This window comes from Haliotis cracherodii, unplaced genomic scaffold (assembly GCF_022045235.1).
Source record: "Haliotis cracherodii isolate W230 unplaced genomic scaffold, xgHalCrac1.p SCAF_26, whole genome shotgun sequence".
Classification (NCBI taxonomy): Eukaryota; Metazoa; Mollusca; class Gastropoda; order Lepetellida; family Haliotidae; genus Haliotis; species Haliotis cracherodii.
Window position 1 is genome coordinate 3,009,624 of NW_027266282.1, and position 18,903 is coordinate 3,028,526.

Genomic DNA, 18,903 nt, shown 5'->3' on the forward strand with positions numbered 1-18,903 from the left:
TGTGTAGGTCATGTGTGTTTTATGCAGGTTCGTTGTGTTGTGTAGCCCATGTGTGGTGTATGGTGTATGTGTAGGTCATGTGCGTTTTATGCAGGTTCGTTGTGTTGTGTAGCCCATGTGTGGTGTATGGTGTATGTGTATGTCGTGTGTGTTTTATGCAGGTTCGTTGTGTTGTGTAGCCCATGTGTGGTGTATGGTGTATGTGTAGGTCATGTGCGTTTTATGCAGGTTCGTTGTGTTGTGTAGCCCATGTGTGGTGTATGGTGTATGTGTATGTCGTGTGTGTTTTATGCAGGTCCGTTGTGTTGTGTAGGTTATGTGTGTTACATGTAATTTCTTTGTGTTGTGTAGCCCATGTATGATGTATGTGTAGGTCATGTGTGTTTTATACAGCCTCGTTGTGTTGTATAGGCCATGTGTGTTTTATGCAGGTTCATTGTGTTGTGTGTGTCATGTGTGTTTTATGCAGCCTCGTTTTGTTGTGTGTGTCATGTGTGTTTTATGCAGGTTCGTTGTGTTGCAAAGGCCATGTGTGTTTTATGCAGGTTTATTGTGTTGTATAGGTCATGTGTGTTTTTTGCAGCCTCGTTTTGTTGTGTGTGCCATGTGTGTTTTATGTAGATTCGTTGTGTTGTGTAGGTCGTGTGTGTTTTATGCAGGTTCATTGTGTTGTGTAGGTCATGTGTGTTTCATGCAGGTTCGTTGTGTTGTGTAGCCCATGTATGGTGTATGTGTAGGTCATGTGTGTTTTATGCAGCCTCGTTGTGTTGTGTAGGTCATGTGTGTTTTATGCAGGTTCGTTGTGTTGCGAAGGCCATGTGTGTTTTATGTAGATTCTTTGTGTTGTGTATGTCGTGTGTGTTTTATGCAGCTTCGTTGTGTTGTATAGGTCATGTGTGTTTTATGCAGGTTCGTTGTGTTGTGTATGTCGTGTGTGTTTTATGCAGGTTCGTTGTGTTGTGTATGTCGTGTGTGTTTTATGCAGGTTCGTTGTGTTGTGTGTGTCATGTGTGTTTTATGCAGGTCCGTCGTGTTGTGTATGTCGTGTATGTTTTATGCAGGTTCGTTGTGTTGTGTATGTCGTGTGTGTTTTATGCAGGTCCGTCGTGTTGTGTATGTCGTGTATGTTTTATGCAGGTTCGTTGTGTTGTGTATGTCGTGTGTGTTTTATGCAGGTTCGTTGTGTTGTGTAGCCCATCTGTGTTTTATGCAGCTTCGTTATGTTGTGTAGGTCATGCGTGTTTCATGTAGTTCCGCTGTGTTGTGTAGGTCATGTGTGTTTTATGCAGCCTCGTTGTGTTGTGTAGGTCATGTGTGTTTTATGTAGGTTCGTTGTGTTGTGTCGGTTGTGTGTTTCATGTGTAAACACAAAAGGTGAGAATTCAAATTTAGCCAGGAGAGACCAGGAACTTTCGTACACAGTAAGCACAGAGTCTCGTTCATCTCTGCATGGCAGCTTGGCGTGGTCATATGTACAACACTGGCAGCCCTGTTCACACGCGGAAATAAAACGAAACGCAAAAATGTCAAACATAATGGTTCTAACAACTCTAAAGATACCGCGCACCCTACTGTTTAATTGGTCGTTCTGCGTGTTCTGACTAGGAGGTCGAGGTTAATTGTTACTTGGATAGTGCAGCATCGTTGGTCTGGGACTCGTTCGTCTGGACCAAGATAGTCCGGAAACAGCGTTAGTTCTTATGGAAACAGTAACCTTTAGTCTGGAAACACTGTTTGTCCTTGTTAGTTCAAAATTAGGGTTAATCTGGACCTCGTCAGTCTCAATACACGGTTAGTCTGGACCTTGTTAGTGCGGAAACAGCGTTTATCTGGACCTCGTTAATCCAAACACTCCATTAGTCTGGGCCTTGTTAAGGGGGAAACAGTACTTAATCTGAAGTGAGTGAGTGAGTGAGTGAGCGGACGGGCGAGCAAGCTAGCGAGTGAGTGAGTGGAGGCTTTATCATTTTTGTTACTGTGCCTGGTGTCGCCTTGATTTAGGCATTCAATCAGATAATGATTTATCGTGATTACATTGTGGAGATGTATACCTGTCAATACTACTTCCATTTATCCCTCAGTGTCCTTATCTTGTGAAGATGAATCAATGACATTCCCTTTCGATATTTGCTTTGAAGTAATGTGTTGTTTCTTTGTCTATCAGAACTAGGTATTCGAACCTCTTTCTCTACCGGCCTTTAGTCGACAGTAGCTTATAAACGTTACCTAATGAACTGTCCTCAGATCAAGTCCCAAATATGAACTAACTTCATATCACTAACACGGTCATTTGTGATCGCCGTGCAGGGATTCGAACCCATTACAGCCTGATCTGAGGTTGGTGAACATCATGTCCAAATGACAATACTGCAAGCTCTGGGGGTAGAGAGGGAGGGATGACTCCACCCCCTATATACACTCACGTATTAAAAGGACTGAACGTAAAGTGGGAGGAATGACTCCACCCCTATATACACTCACGTGTTAAAAGCTCTGAAGGTAAAGAGGGAGGAATGACTCCACCCCTATATACACTCAAGTGTTAAAAGCTCTGAAGGTAAAGAGGGAGGAATGACTCCACCCCTATATATACTCACGTGTTCAAAGCTCTGAAGGTAAAGAGGGAGGGATGTCTCCACCTCCTATATACACTCACGTGTTCAAAGCTCTGAAGGTAAAGAGGGAGGAATGACTCCACCCCTATATACACTCAAGTGTTAAAAGCTCTGAAGGTAAAGAGGGAGGAATGACTCCACCCCTATATACACTCAAGTGTTAAAAGCTCTGAAGGTAAAGAGGGAGGAATGACTCCACCCCTATATACACTCAAGTGTTAAAAGCTCTGAAGGTAAAGAGGGAGGAATGACTCCACCCCTATATACACTCACGTGTTAAAAGCTCTGAAGGTAAAGAGGGAGGAATGACTCCACCCCTATATACACTCAAGTGTTAAAAGCTCTGAAGGTAAAGAGGGAGGAATGACTCCACCCCTATATATACTCACGTGTTCAAAGCTCTGAAGGTAAAGAGGGAGGGATGTCTCCACCTCCTATATACACTCACGTGTTCAAAGCTCTGAAGGTAAAGAGGGAGGAATGACTCCACCCCTATATACACTCAAGTGTTAAAAGCTCTGAAGGTAAAGAGGGAGGAATGACTCCACCCCTATATACACTCAAGTGTTAAAAGCTCTGAAGGTAAAGAGGGAGGAATGACTCCACCCCTATATACACTCACGTGTTCAAAGCTCTGAAGGTAAAGAGGGAGGGATGTCTCCACCTCCTATATACACTCACGTGTTCAAAGCTCTGAAGGTAAAGAGGGAGGGATGTCTCCATCCCCTATATACACTCACATGTTCAAAGCTCTGAAGGTAAAGAGGGAGGGATGACTCCAGCCCCTATATAGTCAGTTGGCCATGAGTGAAAAACAAGATTTTCGTTCCCACATTTTCCTGTATACCTTAAACCTTTTTCCATTGCATAAAGGAGGTATCTGTACACAATTTTCATTGGGTAGTAAGCTTGCAAGTGTGCGCGTGAATTTAAAGGAAGTCAAAATTGCATAAATTGAAGGAAAAATGCATTATTTGACAAACTTGGCTGTTACATTTTTATTAAGTCATTAAACTATCCAAATAATGTCTTTGATTACAGGTAATGTGTTTGGTTATCTGAATTTGGCAAACATTTTGTTTCATATAGCTGTTATTCTAATTCTCAGTGGAAACATTGATAAAAATCATGTTTTTTTACTTCATTTTCAAATCGTGTGAGTAGGTAAAACACTAATTCCATTGAATTGTGACAATAAAACCACTATAACTGGGTATCAAAATCTGCCTGAACCATTGTACTATCCTATATACAAAACAAAATGAAAATATATCACATAACGGCTGAGATATTGTATACAATGTTACCCCACCCCCCAAAAAAACATTTTTGGCGAAAATTGCTTATTGAGATATGGGGGTAGATTATGTTTATGTAGTGGATGAGTGGGATAATTGCAACAATGCTTACATACACCAAAATTGTAAACACATAAAGAAAAAAGATGTTTCAAGTTTTTCTGTGAACATCTAGGGCGGCCATCTTGAATTTCAAGAAGGCCACCATTTTGACCTGTTTTTAAAATCAAGATCTAATATAGTTCTTCAACATGGTCATGTAGTATATCATATGAAAGCTTTTTTCATTGTCTTTTCAATTATGTACATTATTCACTGACTTCTGTGGTAAATTGATCCCCAACAATGAATAAAAATAAAAATTGAAAGCTAATTTCTTTAGCGACTTCAAGCCATACCCAAATTTAGATTTAAATTAAAATGGACATATTTTCACTCAAAATTGTAGATATACTGCACTTTTGTGTGAGCATTTCACTAGTTTATCATTTGAGGGAAGAAAAAAACATGAGAATACTTGTAGTATTATGAAGTTGTATTAAAAATGAAATATGAAATATTGTCACCTCTAGTCACCGTCATCTGGAGAGGTACATTGTAGGTAAGTTGTTTCTGTTTAGGCATGACATAGCACAACTGCATCCAAGGGAACATCCCATGTTGTTCTTGGCGCAGCTACACCTGGATGAGGAGCATCTGCCTGTTGTGCATTTACAGGTGATCAATTCTAGACACAGTGATGGCATTCGTTCCCGGGTCATTGGGATGGGTTCTATGACAGACGTCCACCTATACTCTTCTTGTGGTGGAATGTCAGCCTTTCCTTTGTGTGCAGAACACCACGTGATGCAAATGTGCTGACATCTGAGTAGAGGTTGTGTGATATGCACCCATCTATATCTAAGCCGAAAACCAATGTTTATGATGTGTCAACTGTACTAACATATCAGTGTCTCGGCTGTGAATGACAATATGGTCGTATCCATTGCAGGAGGCATCCATGACATTGATCACCATTCGTGTATCTGCCTCTTTATGTGTTGACAGTTGATTTGGCATTGCTTCAGATTGATCTATGTAAGATACTGCTGTATCTGGGATCCTTAATCCACATGCAATGATGATGATTTGATGGTAAAGATGGAGATACTGTGCCTGTGCGTGCAATTCTGTGGTCAAGAATTGTATTAAATTTTGCTTGTTCTCATTCATTCCAATAAAACTGGACCATGAATTCGAAGCTGGCAGAAGGATGGCTCATTTATCTATTATTCTTCGAATTTTCTTTGATCGATCACCTCTTTTTGTCCGAGTTGCAGATTTTACTGACTTTGCAACATATTGGTGAAAGAAATCATCGACTTAAGTACAAGTTTCACTGAAGTTTTTCAGCACATTCCAATTGAAAACATCAGCTAAATCTCCAAAGGTCCTAGCTTTGCTTGGTTTGCCTATAGCCCGTACAAGAGCCATGCCAGCACGTTGTGTCATCAGTTGATGGTAGCATGAGAATGTGAAAGCAAATGTGATAATGCAGCTTTGTTGTACAAAGTAGACCATCTGTTGCCAGGGAAGGTGGGGTCTTGGACAGCTCATGTGTTAGAAGATGTGGTACGATTACTTCTCTTCCACTATGGGTGGCACTCAGCAACCCTCTGAAACCCTCTGATTTCTTCCTCGCTTAAAGGTATTGCTTTGTGTTGACTTCTTTGATACCTGCATGGTGTACAGTGTGGAACATGTACTGTTGGACATATTTTCTGGTATTTTGTCATAAATACTCTTAGCATTATCCATTCGATTGTCAATGAACTCTAATAAAAGCTTATCACCTCGATTCATACCAGTTGATGATGTAATATCTTCCTTAGACCAATCTGCAGCAATACCAAATCTACTATAAACACATGAAGAGGCAGATACACGAATGATGATGAATGTCATGGATGCCTCCTGCAATGTATACGACCGCATTGTCATTCACAACCGAGGCACTGATGTGTTAGTACCGTTGATTCATCATAAACATAGGTTTTCTGCGCAGATATTGATGGGTGCGGGTACTGCAAAGGACCCTCTATTCATACAAGTTGATGATGTACATCAATCTCTCACTCCAGATGTTGTAGCAGCTCTACCAGCATTCCAGTCATGGTTATGACACGACAAGCCAGTTCAGTGGTTTTGGCAAGAAGCCGACCTTGAACATTTTTATCGCACAACCATATTTGTTGCAACCAAAAGAAGAAACTGGTGCCTTCAGCATGAAAAAGACAGAATCATTTGTCATCAAAGTGTACAATCCAGCATCGACTGCAACTAGCATTAATACACTTACAGCTGACATGTTCCACAGAGTTGGAGACCAAGAGGAACTCCCACCACACAACATCTACACAGATGTCAGTACCAGTGCATCACATGTTCTGCACACAAAGGAAAGGCTGACATTCCACCACAAGAAGAGTATAGGTGGACGTCTACTGAGGATGTCATAGAACCCATCCCAATGACCCTGAAACGAATGCCATCACTGTGTCTAGAATTAATCACCTGTAAATGCACAACAGGCAGATGCCCCTCATCCAGGTGTAGCTGCGCCAAGAACTTCATGGGATGTTCCCTTAGATGCAGTTGTGATATGTCAGGCCTAAACAGAAACAACTTACCTACTTTTCCATAAGAAATGGACTCTGACGGTGACTTTATTTCACGGGCCCTGAGGTGACATTATTTCACGGGCCCTTGACTCTATGATGTAATTCATAACACTACAAGTATTCTCATGGGTTTTTTTTCACTCAAATGATAAACTAGAAAAAAGTGCAGTATATCTACAATTTTGAGTGAAACGATGTCCATTTTATTAAAATCCGACTTTGGAGGTTGGTTGGTGTGGCTAGAGAAATTAGCTTTCGATATATCATTTGTTCTATTGTTGGGGATAAGACTACCACAGAAGTCAGTGAATAATGTACATAATTGAAAAGACAATGTAAAAAGCTTTCATATGATATATAACATGACCATGTTGAAGAACTATATTGGATCTTGATTTTGAAAACAGGTCAAAATGGCGGCCATCTTGAAATTCAAGATGGCCGCCCTAGATGTTCACAGAAAAACTTGAAACATCATTTTTCTTTATGACTTTACTAGTTTGGTGTTGTTAAGCACTGTTGCAATTATCCCACTCATCCACTACATAAACATAATCTACCCCCATATCTCAATAAGCAATTTTCGCCAAAAATGTTTTTTTGGGGGGTGGGGTAACATTGTATACAATATCTCAGCCGTTATGTGATACATTTTCATTTTGTTTTGTGTATAGGATAGTACAATGGTTCAGGCAGATTTTGATACCCAGTTATAGTGGTTTTATTGTTACAATTCAATGGAATTAGTGTTTTACCTACACACACGATTTGAAAATGAAGTAAAAAAACATGATTTTTATCAATGTTTCCACTGAGAATTAGAATAACAGCTATATGAAACAAAATGTTTGCCAAATTCAGATAACCAAACACATTACCTGTAATCAAAGACATTATTTGGATAGTTTAATGACTTGATAAAAATGTAACAGCCAAGTTTGTCAAATAATGCATTTTTCCTTCAATTTATGCAATTTTGACTTCCTTTAAATTCACGCACACACTTGCAAGCTTACTACCCAATGAAAATTGTGTACAGATACCTCCTTTATGCAATAGAACAGGTTTAAGGTATACAGGAAAATGTGGGAACGAAAATCTAAACTAAGCCTCTTTTCCGCTGGTGGCTAACTGACTAATATACACTCACGTGTTCAAAGGACTGAAGCAAAAACAAAATTCAAGACCTTTCTGGGACACTTTCGTTTTTTCCATAAAATCCCAGCCCCTCCCCATCCCCATTTCAAATATTTTGTATTTCAAATAAAAGGTTTTCATTCCTCAAAGAAAGTTGAATATTTTCTCATCTTTCCTTGTTACATCTAAATATATGTTTAACCATAAACATACTACTTACTTTGTGTCTTTGTTGTTTAGTGGGTGAGTTGGATTTTACCACGCCTTTCGCAATAGTCAAGCAATATCACATTGGGGGACACCAGAAAATGTGGGGAATCGAACCCGGGCCCAGCGTGACGAGCGAACGTTTTAGCCACTAGGCGACCCCATAGCCTCCTTTATTGTTTATCAATAGTCTAGCTATGTGATGGCAGCCTACAAATAATCTATCCAGTGATGGATACTGTGAGCAACGATCCACTTCTCGGTTGCGATTACGCAATCAACCAAGTCCCCCAACCTGAGCGCCCGATCCACTTAGGACGTTGGGCATAAATATGTTATAACCTTGAAACTGACATTCGATATTGCATTTGAGCACGATGTGTGCAAACACATGGCGATGTCATAAAACAGTGTAATTTTCCTGATATATAGTTGAATTAGATAGTTAAATGTGACAACATTGTATCTAAGCGTCATTTGTAACAAAGGAGTTGATCGCCTAAGCTAACGATCTTGTCATTTGCAAAATAATCCGAGATTGTGGTACTGTTCATTTCAAAGGACTGATATTTGCCGATTTCGCCAGAGAAGACACTATAATGAGAGCCTAATGGTGCCACGTTGGAAGCATAAAAATGTTAATCGAATTTTTATTTATTTTTCAAAATTTCGAGTTTTTCGATTATTTTCGCGTATTTCCACACAAAATTAAAATTCGGGATTTCAAATAAACATTTCTCGTTACTTCGATTAATTTTCGCAATTTCGATTATTTTCTCGTCATCCCCAAAAAAATCGCGAAAATGATCGAAGTAACGAGAAAAGTACTCAATATTTCGTAAAAATATAATAAAACTATGCTACCAAAGTGAAAACATTAGGGCCATGTTACTATAAAAGAGGAAAGCGCATGCCTTTGACTGACACTGATTTATGCTCCATTTTAGCTTAGACATGTCTGACTGTGAAAAAAAGCGTAAAGAATATATCCACGTAATAACTGTCACAATTTACAATGTACTGGGCGTGGGCGTTTAGGACACAGCAAATCGATTTCACTTGTTCCAGAACAGAGCGCACGTTTATTAATTTTGTTTGTTTGCATGCTTTCAAATTGGTGCGAGTCACAGACAAGTTATTTATACCATAATCGATACGTTAAGAACGTGTTGATTAAGTTGTTGTATTTTCAGTTCTAGTCAACATGATGGTAATGGGCGATCCATCTCTATCTGTATGAAGACTTAGCTATTGAACAATTTGGAAGGTGTAATGAAAGGCTATGGTGAAACCATTGCTTGCACTATCTGTGAATTGTAAATTACTCGATTGCATCGTTACGGCGCCATCCTAACGAGTTCCTACCTGATATCTAGTTACATACATGCAGAGAGATATTCCTGGAACTCACTGCTTCACATATTTGACGATATTGAAGAAACAGTGCCAGATATTTCATATGAATGGTTCTGGGTTCTGTCGCTCTTATTTACATGAACCAAGTCGGTTTGTCAGCTTGTGGGCAGTTTATACTCGAGACATAATATACAAAATAGAAACCGTTTGGGCCAAGACAGTAAAACTACACCAACCCCTACCCCAACCCCTCCCCCAACCCCTCCCTTCACCAATATGTGTCACAATAAATTGCAAAACTATTTTCATAACTGATCCTTAATTCAACTTTACAGCTGAAACATACTGCACAAAACCTATTGAAGGCCTGTTATCTTGCCAAACTAAAAACGCCATATCTGGCATTGAATGTACCCTTCGTGGATTGATCTAGGTTGGAGAGACACTGCAGAAAACATCCACATGAGTCAGCCAGCATACATGTAACATCAACAGAAATGTTTCCAATTGTGTCTACCAAAACATTTCAATTCTGGAAATCCTGGACGTTAGGATATTAGAGAGACTATACTATCTATCTATAGTAGGAACCACCAACAATTTCAGTTTCCTACACAAACACCATTTCATCCAAGTTGTTCAAGTATAGGAACGTGTTGCAGAACACGGACTTGGTAGCTCATGATGTACATTCCACTACTTGTGGCTGCCACTGACTCATCATACTGCTACCAACCTGTATATATAATCACAGGTGACTTCTCTACTTTTGACAATAATAACCTTCTTCAGTTATTTAAATATCGCGAGCAGCCTCATACCAATTGGGATCACAACTTCAAAATGCCAAAGCATGTGCCCAACAAGAGGCCCATAGGGCCTGTATCGCTCACCTGGATATTCAGGCAATCATGACAAAATATACATTTGCATTGTACATGTATATAATACTGTAAATATTTCGTAATTTTGACTCTGCCAGCATCTGTAGCATAAAGATCTGAACCGTTTCCATGTTATGATCCGGGATAAATCATATCAAAGGTATTACTCTCTTTATAACAAATGTTAACAATGTATCTGTTTACTCCTTTGGGAGTGCCGGACAGATGAACAGAAGGGCCAGTCCTGGTAGCAAATGTGCATTCCTCTCATTATACTCTCAATTGTACATATGGTTAAAGACCCGTGAAGATCCGGGTTAGAATAGGTATTCAGCAACCCATGGTTGCCATAAAAACGACTATGCTTGTCGTAAGAGGCGACTAACGGGATCGGGTGGTCATCGATCCCAACTGAGTGGATCGATGCTCATGACATCAATCACTGGATTGCCAGGTCCAGACTCAATTATTTACAGACCGCTGTCATATAGCTGGAATATTGCTGAGTGCGGCGTTCAACAACAAACAACCAATCAACATATGGTTATACGGTGGGGATCTTAACTGTGTTCAAGTTATAAACTTCTTTTAGCCCCTCCCCTTAGTCCCCGGGGATGGGGGAAGGGTCCAGCCCCTCCATTTCTCCAGTTGGAATCCCCACCATTAGGGAATGCTTCCAAAAATATATGGTTGATATCTGTCTCTTAGTTCCAGAGAAGAAGTCGTTTGAAACAATAACTCCAAATTACTTCCATTTGGCCCCTTGGGGGGAAGGGGGGGGCGGTCAGCCCCTCCATTTGTACAATTTTTAATCCTCACCACCGGAGAATGCCTCCAACCAAACTGGTTGATATCTATCTTTTAGTTCCAGAGAAGAAGTCGCTTAAAGCAACATAGTCAAATTACCCCTATTTGGTCCCGCCCCTCAGTCACGCAAAGGATTTGATTGACTCTTTTCAATCTCAGAAAAGAACCAAGTTCAATTTTGTCAAAACAAATGATTTTTCAACTAGTACATCACTATCCCACATGACAAGCATGAGGAACAACTTCATTCCTTCATCCATGAGGCTTTGTTACAAAACTAAGTGACCAAAGACACAGTGACATGTCTTTCTCCAAAGGTTCAGGAATTGTGGGTTCGAATCCCGGTTCGCCCCGATTATGTTTCTAGGTTTCTCAGCACCATACCCGTGCTCGTGGGTTTCACCGAAGTGGTAAACGCCTGTGACCTTCATCACTTCGGGCTTTCCTCCTACATTAAGCTGACACGCCGCGATATAACTGGAATATTGTTAAAAGCGGCGTTAAACCCAACTCACTCACTCACTCAAAGGTTCAGGGCAATTTGTGAAATACTGCACTTCCTCACTGATAACAGTAATGTAAAGTTTCGGGGAAAGACATTCAGGCAAGAAGTAGACATCTCCATGGGGACCAATTGTGCTTCCCTCCTTGGTGATCTATTTCTTTATGCATCTGAATTTCTGCTCGGATTGGTAAAGTCAAAACAAGGTAATTTTGCCCAAACGTTTAACTTCGGCTGAATTCGTTTCACTGGTTTACCCACCTGAACTAGAATCAAATTGGGGCAGTGAGACCACCTCATCTGTTTCATATTTAGATCTATGCATAAGGGTTCAGAGTTTCTACACACTCTCCACAAGAATGAAAAACAAGAGGGATGACTTCAATTTTCCAACAGTCAACTTTCCCTTTATGTTGGCAATATTCCAGTTGTTCCAGCCTTATGTGGTTACATTTCACAATTTTGGAGGTACAGTCGAGCATATGCTCTTTCTACCAAGATTTCAAAGAGTGTCATGTCAATCTTGGAACATTACCATATTGATTAAAATTAGCAGATACTACAGTGGTTCAATATAGACATATACATTCTTCAAACAGGGGCCGCACAAAAAGGATACATTCTTCAGACAGGGGCCGCACAAAAGGGATACTTCCTTCAAACTGGGGCAGCAGAAAAGGGATAGTTTCTTCAGATAGGGGCCACTCAAATGGGATACTTTCTTCAGACAGGGGCAGCACTGAAGGGGTGCTTCCTTCAAACAGGGACCGAACAATAGGCATACTTCAGATAGGAGCCATCCAAAAGGGGTACTTTCTTCAGATAGGGCCACACAAATGGGATACTTTTTTCAGAAAGGGGCCACACAAAAGGGATACTTCCTTCAAACATGGGCCGCACAAAATGGATACTTCCTTCAAACAGGGGCTTCTCAAAAGGGATATATTTTTCAGACAAGGGCCTCAGAAAACCCCGGGGATTCATTCTTCAGATAGGGGCTTGCTCAAAAGGGATGCATTCTGAAAATAGGGCGAACGAAAGGGATACTTTCTTCAGGTAGCGTAAGGACATCAACGATCGAGTCAAACTTTTTCAATTTTAATTTTTCCTGAAAGTTGGTATTACTACTTCAAACAACCCAGCGTTTTTAATTTAGTCCCTTCATCAATAAAGTTTGAATCTCAGTTTTTGGTGAAAAGACCATTACTTTACAAGGCAGTATGCCGTATGGTTTGAAATATTAGGATGACGCCGTCAGTTGTATGTCATTTAATGGAATTATCATACTCATTGCTTCTCATACGCTCCATCTTTTCACAATTTAGTGTGACTTCACTGGTCTATTCATATTCAATTTTCACAACTATTGTGCTCTAAACGCCAAACGGAATCTGTATCGGCGGATAATCGTGACTGGTTTTTTTCTTGCATTGACAATTTATATTTACTATGGTGAACTACACACGTGGATATAGAATAAACTATGAAACAACCTGAGTGTTCAGGGTAACATCTGTTACTTAATGGATTTGTTCAACACACGCGAAACAGCTTTCCATACAATAATCAATAAACAGGTAGTAAACTAGTTAACCTATAACTATCGTATCGATATTGTATCATTGAACAGATCATATGATCATAGTTATATGATATGAAACTACATTAAACGTTTACCGGGCCTTTCCAAGGTATAAGTGATTGTTTGTTTACCCTGTAAAATATATGGACCATGCAACTATAGCGGTTTTACAACTTCTACTTATACTTATATTTCTTCTATTACTACCAAGTAAGGATAAGATATATGGATAAACAACTTCTATTTTACAATTAGGAGCGACGTTTCGGTGAGGGTTCTAACACCGTTATCAAGCTAGGATTACTAAATGCCTTAAGGGTGTTAATTTCGTAATGTCATTGTTATGGAATTGTATAGGAAAAGCGGTAATGTGAACATGGTGTTGGCAGGCGTTAAAGCCCCAACATCCGGTCAGCCTAATCGGGCAGCATGCGCAGTAAATATTTTACGTATAAGGGAAAATGGGCGGAGCTTGCCATTTATAGTAACCTAGGTGTATCAATCTAAAATACATGTGGTAATCGGCATCACGTGAACACCATTATGCACATCATCGTAGGTAACAAATTAACGTTGTTAAACCTTTAAAATCATTATGGAAAATTTACATACGTTTACTAGAGGAAAATGACGACGTAGTCCTTCCAAATATGACCCGTGAAGATTCCGGGGTAGAATAGGTCTTCAGCAACCCATGCTTTCCGTAAAAGGCGACTATTCTTGTCATAAAAGGCGACTAACGGGATCGGGTGGTCAGGATCGCTGACTTGGTTGATGCATGTCATCGATCGCAATGGCGTGGATCGATGCTCATGATATTAATCACTGGATTGTCTGGTCCAGACTCGATATTTACAGACCGCCGTCATATAGCTGGAATATTGCTGAGTGCGGCGTAGAACAACAAACCAACCAACCAACCAACCTTCCAAATCTGATCCCGAATGTTGTAAGTTTACCGTTTGAGAACTTAAGTCTCGGCCCTGGCAATGGTGTTTCTAGTATCCATGACATATCTTGATGATGTTGTTGGTCTTTTTTTACGTTCATTCCAGTCTAAAACAGTCATATTCGTCCGAAAACGATAAACATCGTCATTGTTATGATATTGCAGCAATGAATTGTTGAAACTTTCAGCGACAGTGTCCATACAATGAACGTAGTCGTCGGTGTGTTTATACACAACAGTAGTTTTCAAAGCTTGACACAGAAGTAGCTCAGCCTTTGGGACTAAAATCAGTGTTTTGGATGATTCACAGTGCGCGTCGAGACCTTTCTGAACAGTTATTATGGATATCCTCGTAATGGTTGACCACATTCATAATATAATCGCGGAGTTTGTTGGCATCTTGATCGCAGTTCCTAATGCACCAATAAAAATGTTTTTTGATACCTCCTGCTTTGTCCGATAACTCATGATGCCACGTCACACCCTCTTTGTATTGGGACCCAAAGAAACACATTTAACCTTTTTTGTAACATTTATCGTAGCATGACATGTGTCGTTTGTTGACTATGTTACAGGGCGCTCGTCGCTGATAAATGTATTGATGACCAGATTCCTGTCGTGACAATGTAATTTCATATGTACTGCGACACCATTGTCAACACTATCAAGATATTCATAGATACGCTGAGTTCCAATAAGTTCGTGTTTTTGTGTGCAGGCATTTTTACTTTAGATACAGTTTCCGTCCTGATAACTTTGTGAGTGTTAGCTCCAATGCAAACAACGAGAGTTTGTCCGTGTGCCACGGCGAGCGTCATCAGTAAGAATGTTAATTCCAACCATATTCGGGCAGGTCACATCTTTTTCTAAAAAGTGCATCCCCGCATGATTCACGACTCAAATCAAAAACGACTTCTTTATAAATTGAAAACATTTCAGATATGTAAGCTGAACCAAGTCTTCCAATATCAGCACCAAGTCTTCCAATATCAGCTGCTTTCGAAAATCTGTCGTACTAATTGGGTAACATTCTAGACACAAGGTATCAATAATACATGCGAGAGTTTACCAAATATACTCTTCAAAAAAGGAAAGGCAATACGGATACTTTAAGCCATAATAGCAACATTAGCGGACCAAGAGGTTCAAAAAGAAGAGGTTTATGGTTTATAGTGTCCGTGACCAATTTCCCGGATCAAAATGATCACAACAAGGACATGCAAACAATTAGCTGGGAAACACGTACGATTCGGAATAAAACGCACCCAGTGCATTAACAAAAGGGCCATGAAGCTGCACGTACTGCACGTGCAGCAGCACTATTAAAGTGCAGAGTTTTTGATTGCCTGACATCTGCGTCAATCGAACAGTGACAGTTCAACAACATGCCAAGATTAACATAAGTGCAAAGAAAAAACGTCATAGGCCGCTTGTAGGCAGGGGATTTAAGATCAGCTGTAGCTAGAGATTTCAATGTTACGCCCAGCACCATCACAAGTCTATGGGATCGGTTTCAAAAGCATGGGTCAACACGTGATCGGCAAAGGTCGGGACGACCAAGAGTAAGCACCCCTGCTAAGATCGCTACATCCGACTGCACCACCTACGACCACAGCTACCTCAACCGCATCCCAAATACCTGGACTGCGCAGAATCTCCTGCGTACAGGAAGTGGACAGGTTTGGTGGGGGTAGCGTTATGATGTATGTCTCATCATGGCAGGACAGGTTTGGCCCATATCCAGGGCAATCTTACGGCTGAACAATATATCAACGATACATCTCCTACCACGTGTCCTCCCATTTTCAGCCAACGGCAACGGCGTTATCCAGCAGGACAACGCTGGCCGCATACAGCACGGATCACAAGAACCTATCTACACAACAACAACGTTGATGTTCTCCCTTGGCACTCCAGATCCCCGGATTTGAATCCGATAGGGCACCTGCGGGATGAATTGGATAGACGACTACAGCGACGTCAACCACAACACCAGACGTTGAAGCAGTTGGCTTTTGCGTTGCAGGCAGTGTGGGCTACCATTCCCCAGGATGTGATTCGCATCCTCGTCTTTCCATGGACAGGAGAAGTCAGGCCGCTATCGATTCCAACAGGGGACATATGCGTTACTGATGGCAGCTGAACTTCACCTTGGACTTTTCCTATGTACCGACAAGTAGAGATTGCTGCAAAGCATCAATAGCTCCCCGCAATATAATGTTATGTGCAGAGGAAGGTTGTGTAAGCTATGGGAGGAGAGAATTTGTGTTAAGTGCAAATTGGTTGTTATTAATGTACTTATCTTTGAAAAGCACAATAAAAGAAAACCCAGGCAAGAAAACTGGGCCTGTCAGGGAAAACTTGATATATACCCAGTATTAGTACCAATAAAAAAATCCTATATAGATAACACAACAAATGTCATTCTAAAGCATGCTGTTGCAGCAAATATCAATATTTCTGGTCAAAATGTTGGTTGGGTTAAATAAAGCAAACTTTTAAAATAGTAAGCACAAAAAATGTAATGAATCCACTCTAAATATACTTCAGTTCAAATGTAAAAATTCACGCAATCATTAATGGATTCCCATTTATCTAGCGGCAACTTAGGAACATACAATATTGGGAATTATCTTACATATTGTAAACACAAAGGCCATAGGTCTCTTTTCTCAAAACTTCGTTTAAGTAATCACAAACTAAAATTTGAAAAAATTGTAGATATACAAAAACACCAACCCCATTTGAACAACGTCTCTGTGAAACATGTGATGTCTCGGAAGATGAGCAACATTACGCACTGTCTTACATAATACAACCAAGAAAGAGAATCACAAATAATCCCCAATAATGATAAAGAATTTGGTACACTCTGTTAAAAGGAGCAGATTCTTAATAAGTTTACCAACAGTTATCCAGAAACAACTTCCAAGATCTGTTAATATATCAACAATTACAAACAAATTCCGTGTACATGTATGTACAACATTACCATAGTTTTGCTCAATTCTCATATTGTTTCCAATATACTATTCAAGACGGCGTTAAACCCAACTACCTCACTCACTCTTGTGTATGGTTCCGTTTGGTTAACTGGGTTTTTGTTGTGATTGCTTCCGGCTTAGATTTGAAATTTGTTTAGAAGAATGTTACTATGTTCAACCCAAACATCGTGAAAATTTCATGCAACCGTATTATCTTTTTGGAAAATAATTGCAAACTACAGACCAACCTGTTGATTTTCTTTGTATCCAGAAGCAAAGAACATATACAGTTGTATGATCTCTGCTGGAAGTTAAGGTTTTTTTGTCAAAGTAATAAACCATGCAGAAACGTAAACCGCCGCATGAAACGGTATGTACCATACATTACATACAGTGAAGTGTTTAAAACAATGCTGTGCTCAACCATGCACAGCAAGCGCCATACATGTGATTATGAAGACAACTGATAAAAAAATTCTCATATCAAACCCGTTGTTTTACATGTGTTGTTTATTGAACAAAGTCATGCTGTTAGAAGCCTGTTATTTATTTGCGTTGAACGTGTTTAATATGTTGCAATAGCAGTGTGAAAATTGAGTGCGCGAGACAGGCTTGGCCTAAATTCCTTCCTAGAACGTTTCTCGATGGCTGCCTGAATAACATACGATACATTGCAAAGGTAGTGCGCAATTGATCAGTTCGGGTAAGGGAGATAACCACTCACTCTCAGTGAGTGAGTGAGTGAGTGAGTATGGTTTTACGCCGCTTTAAGCAATATTCTAGCAATATCACGGCGGGGGACACCAGAAATGGGCTTCAACTCACTCTCAGTGATACAGCTTGAATAAGATACAATGTACAACAATGCAAGGTCAGTGCGTGATTTATCACTTCTATACTACGCCTATAGCTAAAGGAGATAATCGCTCAATGCGCAATAGTTTCTTCTTACAAAATATAGACCGGTTAACTTTAACGAAATGGGATCATTTTTAACTCTTTTAAAAACAAAATGAACAAATTTCATGGGTTATCAGCATTACGAAAAGTGACTAAGTCTCAGAATAGCAAGACGATTTTAAGTGTATCTTATTGCTGGAAAAGATAAACATCAACATTTCACGCACATTTCACATGATTTGTATGTTTCGTTTCGGTAACTGTGTGGCTTGAAATATCAAAGCAACCAACATGTCGACTTACATGCTATAAAATTAACCTCTTCCGTATACGCCCTTAAGGAATAACTGAAACGACTACTATCACCAAGTGTTCTCTCCACATTATTTTGGCTCGATACCTTGTACGGTCCCTCGTATAAATGTAGTTTCCTACCTCACACAAATCTGGCTTTGCGTTTCTTTTTTGAAGAGTATATGTGTTACCAAGATAGGGTGAACTTGGCCATATTATGGCATGCTTTTCTCATCGGAAAGTAACATAGGTAATATGTCCAATCATTTTCATGTCCAATTTCTGAGCAGGAAACGAGCATGATAAACCGTGCGAATAAAATCGATCACAGATCTCCTCAAGAGCATTTTCAGAGGCACAAAAAAGCTTTTGACTGCATTCGTACGTATTTTCACACCTGCAGAATGAGTAAAAGATTCGTCAGTTATATTCTCTTCGTTTGCATCATCTGTTATGTGTGCATGGACTGGATCGATATTTTTCTGAATATAATATGAGAGAGTATTATCGAGATGTTGTTTGTTTGTCACAAGATTAGTGTTCCCTTGTCTAAGAAAAGTTTTGATTTTCTTCGCTTGTTCATAAATCAATCTCGTCTCTGTTTTCAGCTGAAAAGTTATTTTTCCTTGTGTCGAAGTTTTTCTCTCCGAATGTCTACGTTTCACAGCTTCCGGATTGTCTTTCGAATATTTTCTCTTAACCCCGTTAACATTCTAGCAATACCTGCC

General features: G+C 39.9%; 1 pseudogene; it reads right to left on the bottom strand.

Moving 5' to 3' along the window:
- Positions 1 to 14,018: 14,018 nt before the first annotated feature.
- Positions 14,019 to 15,047, bottom strand: LOC139472935 (uncharacterized; annotated as a pseudogene).
- Between the last annotated feature and the right edge of the window lie 3,856 nt (positions 15,048 to 18,903).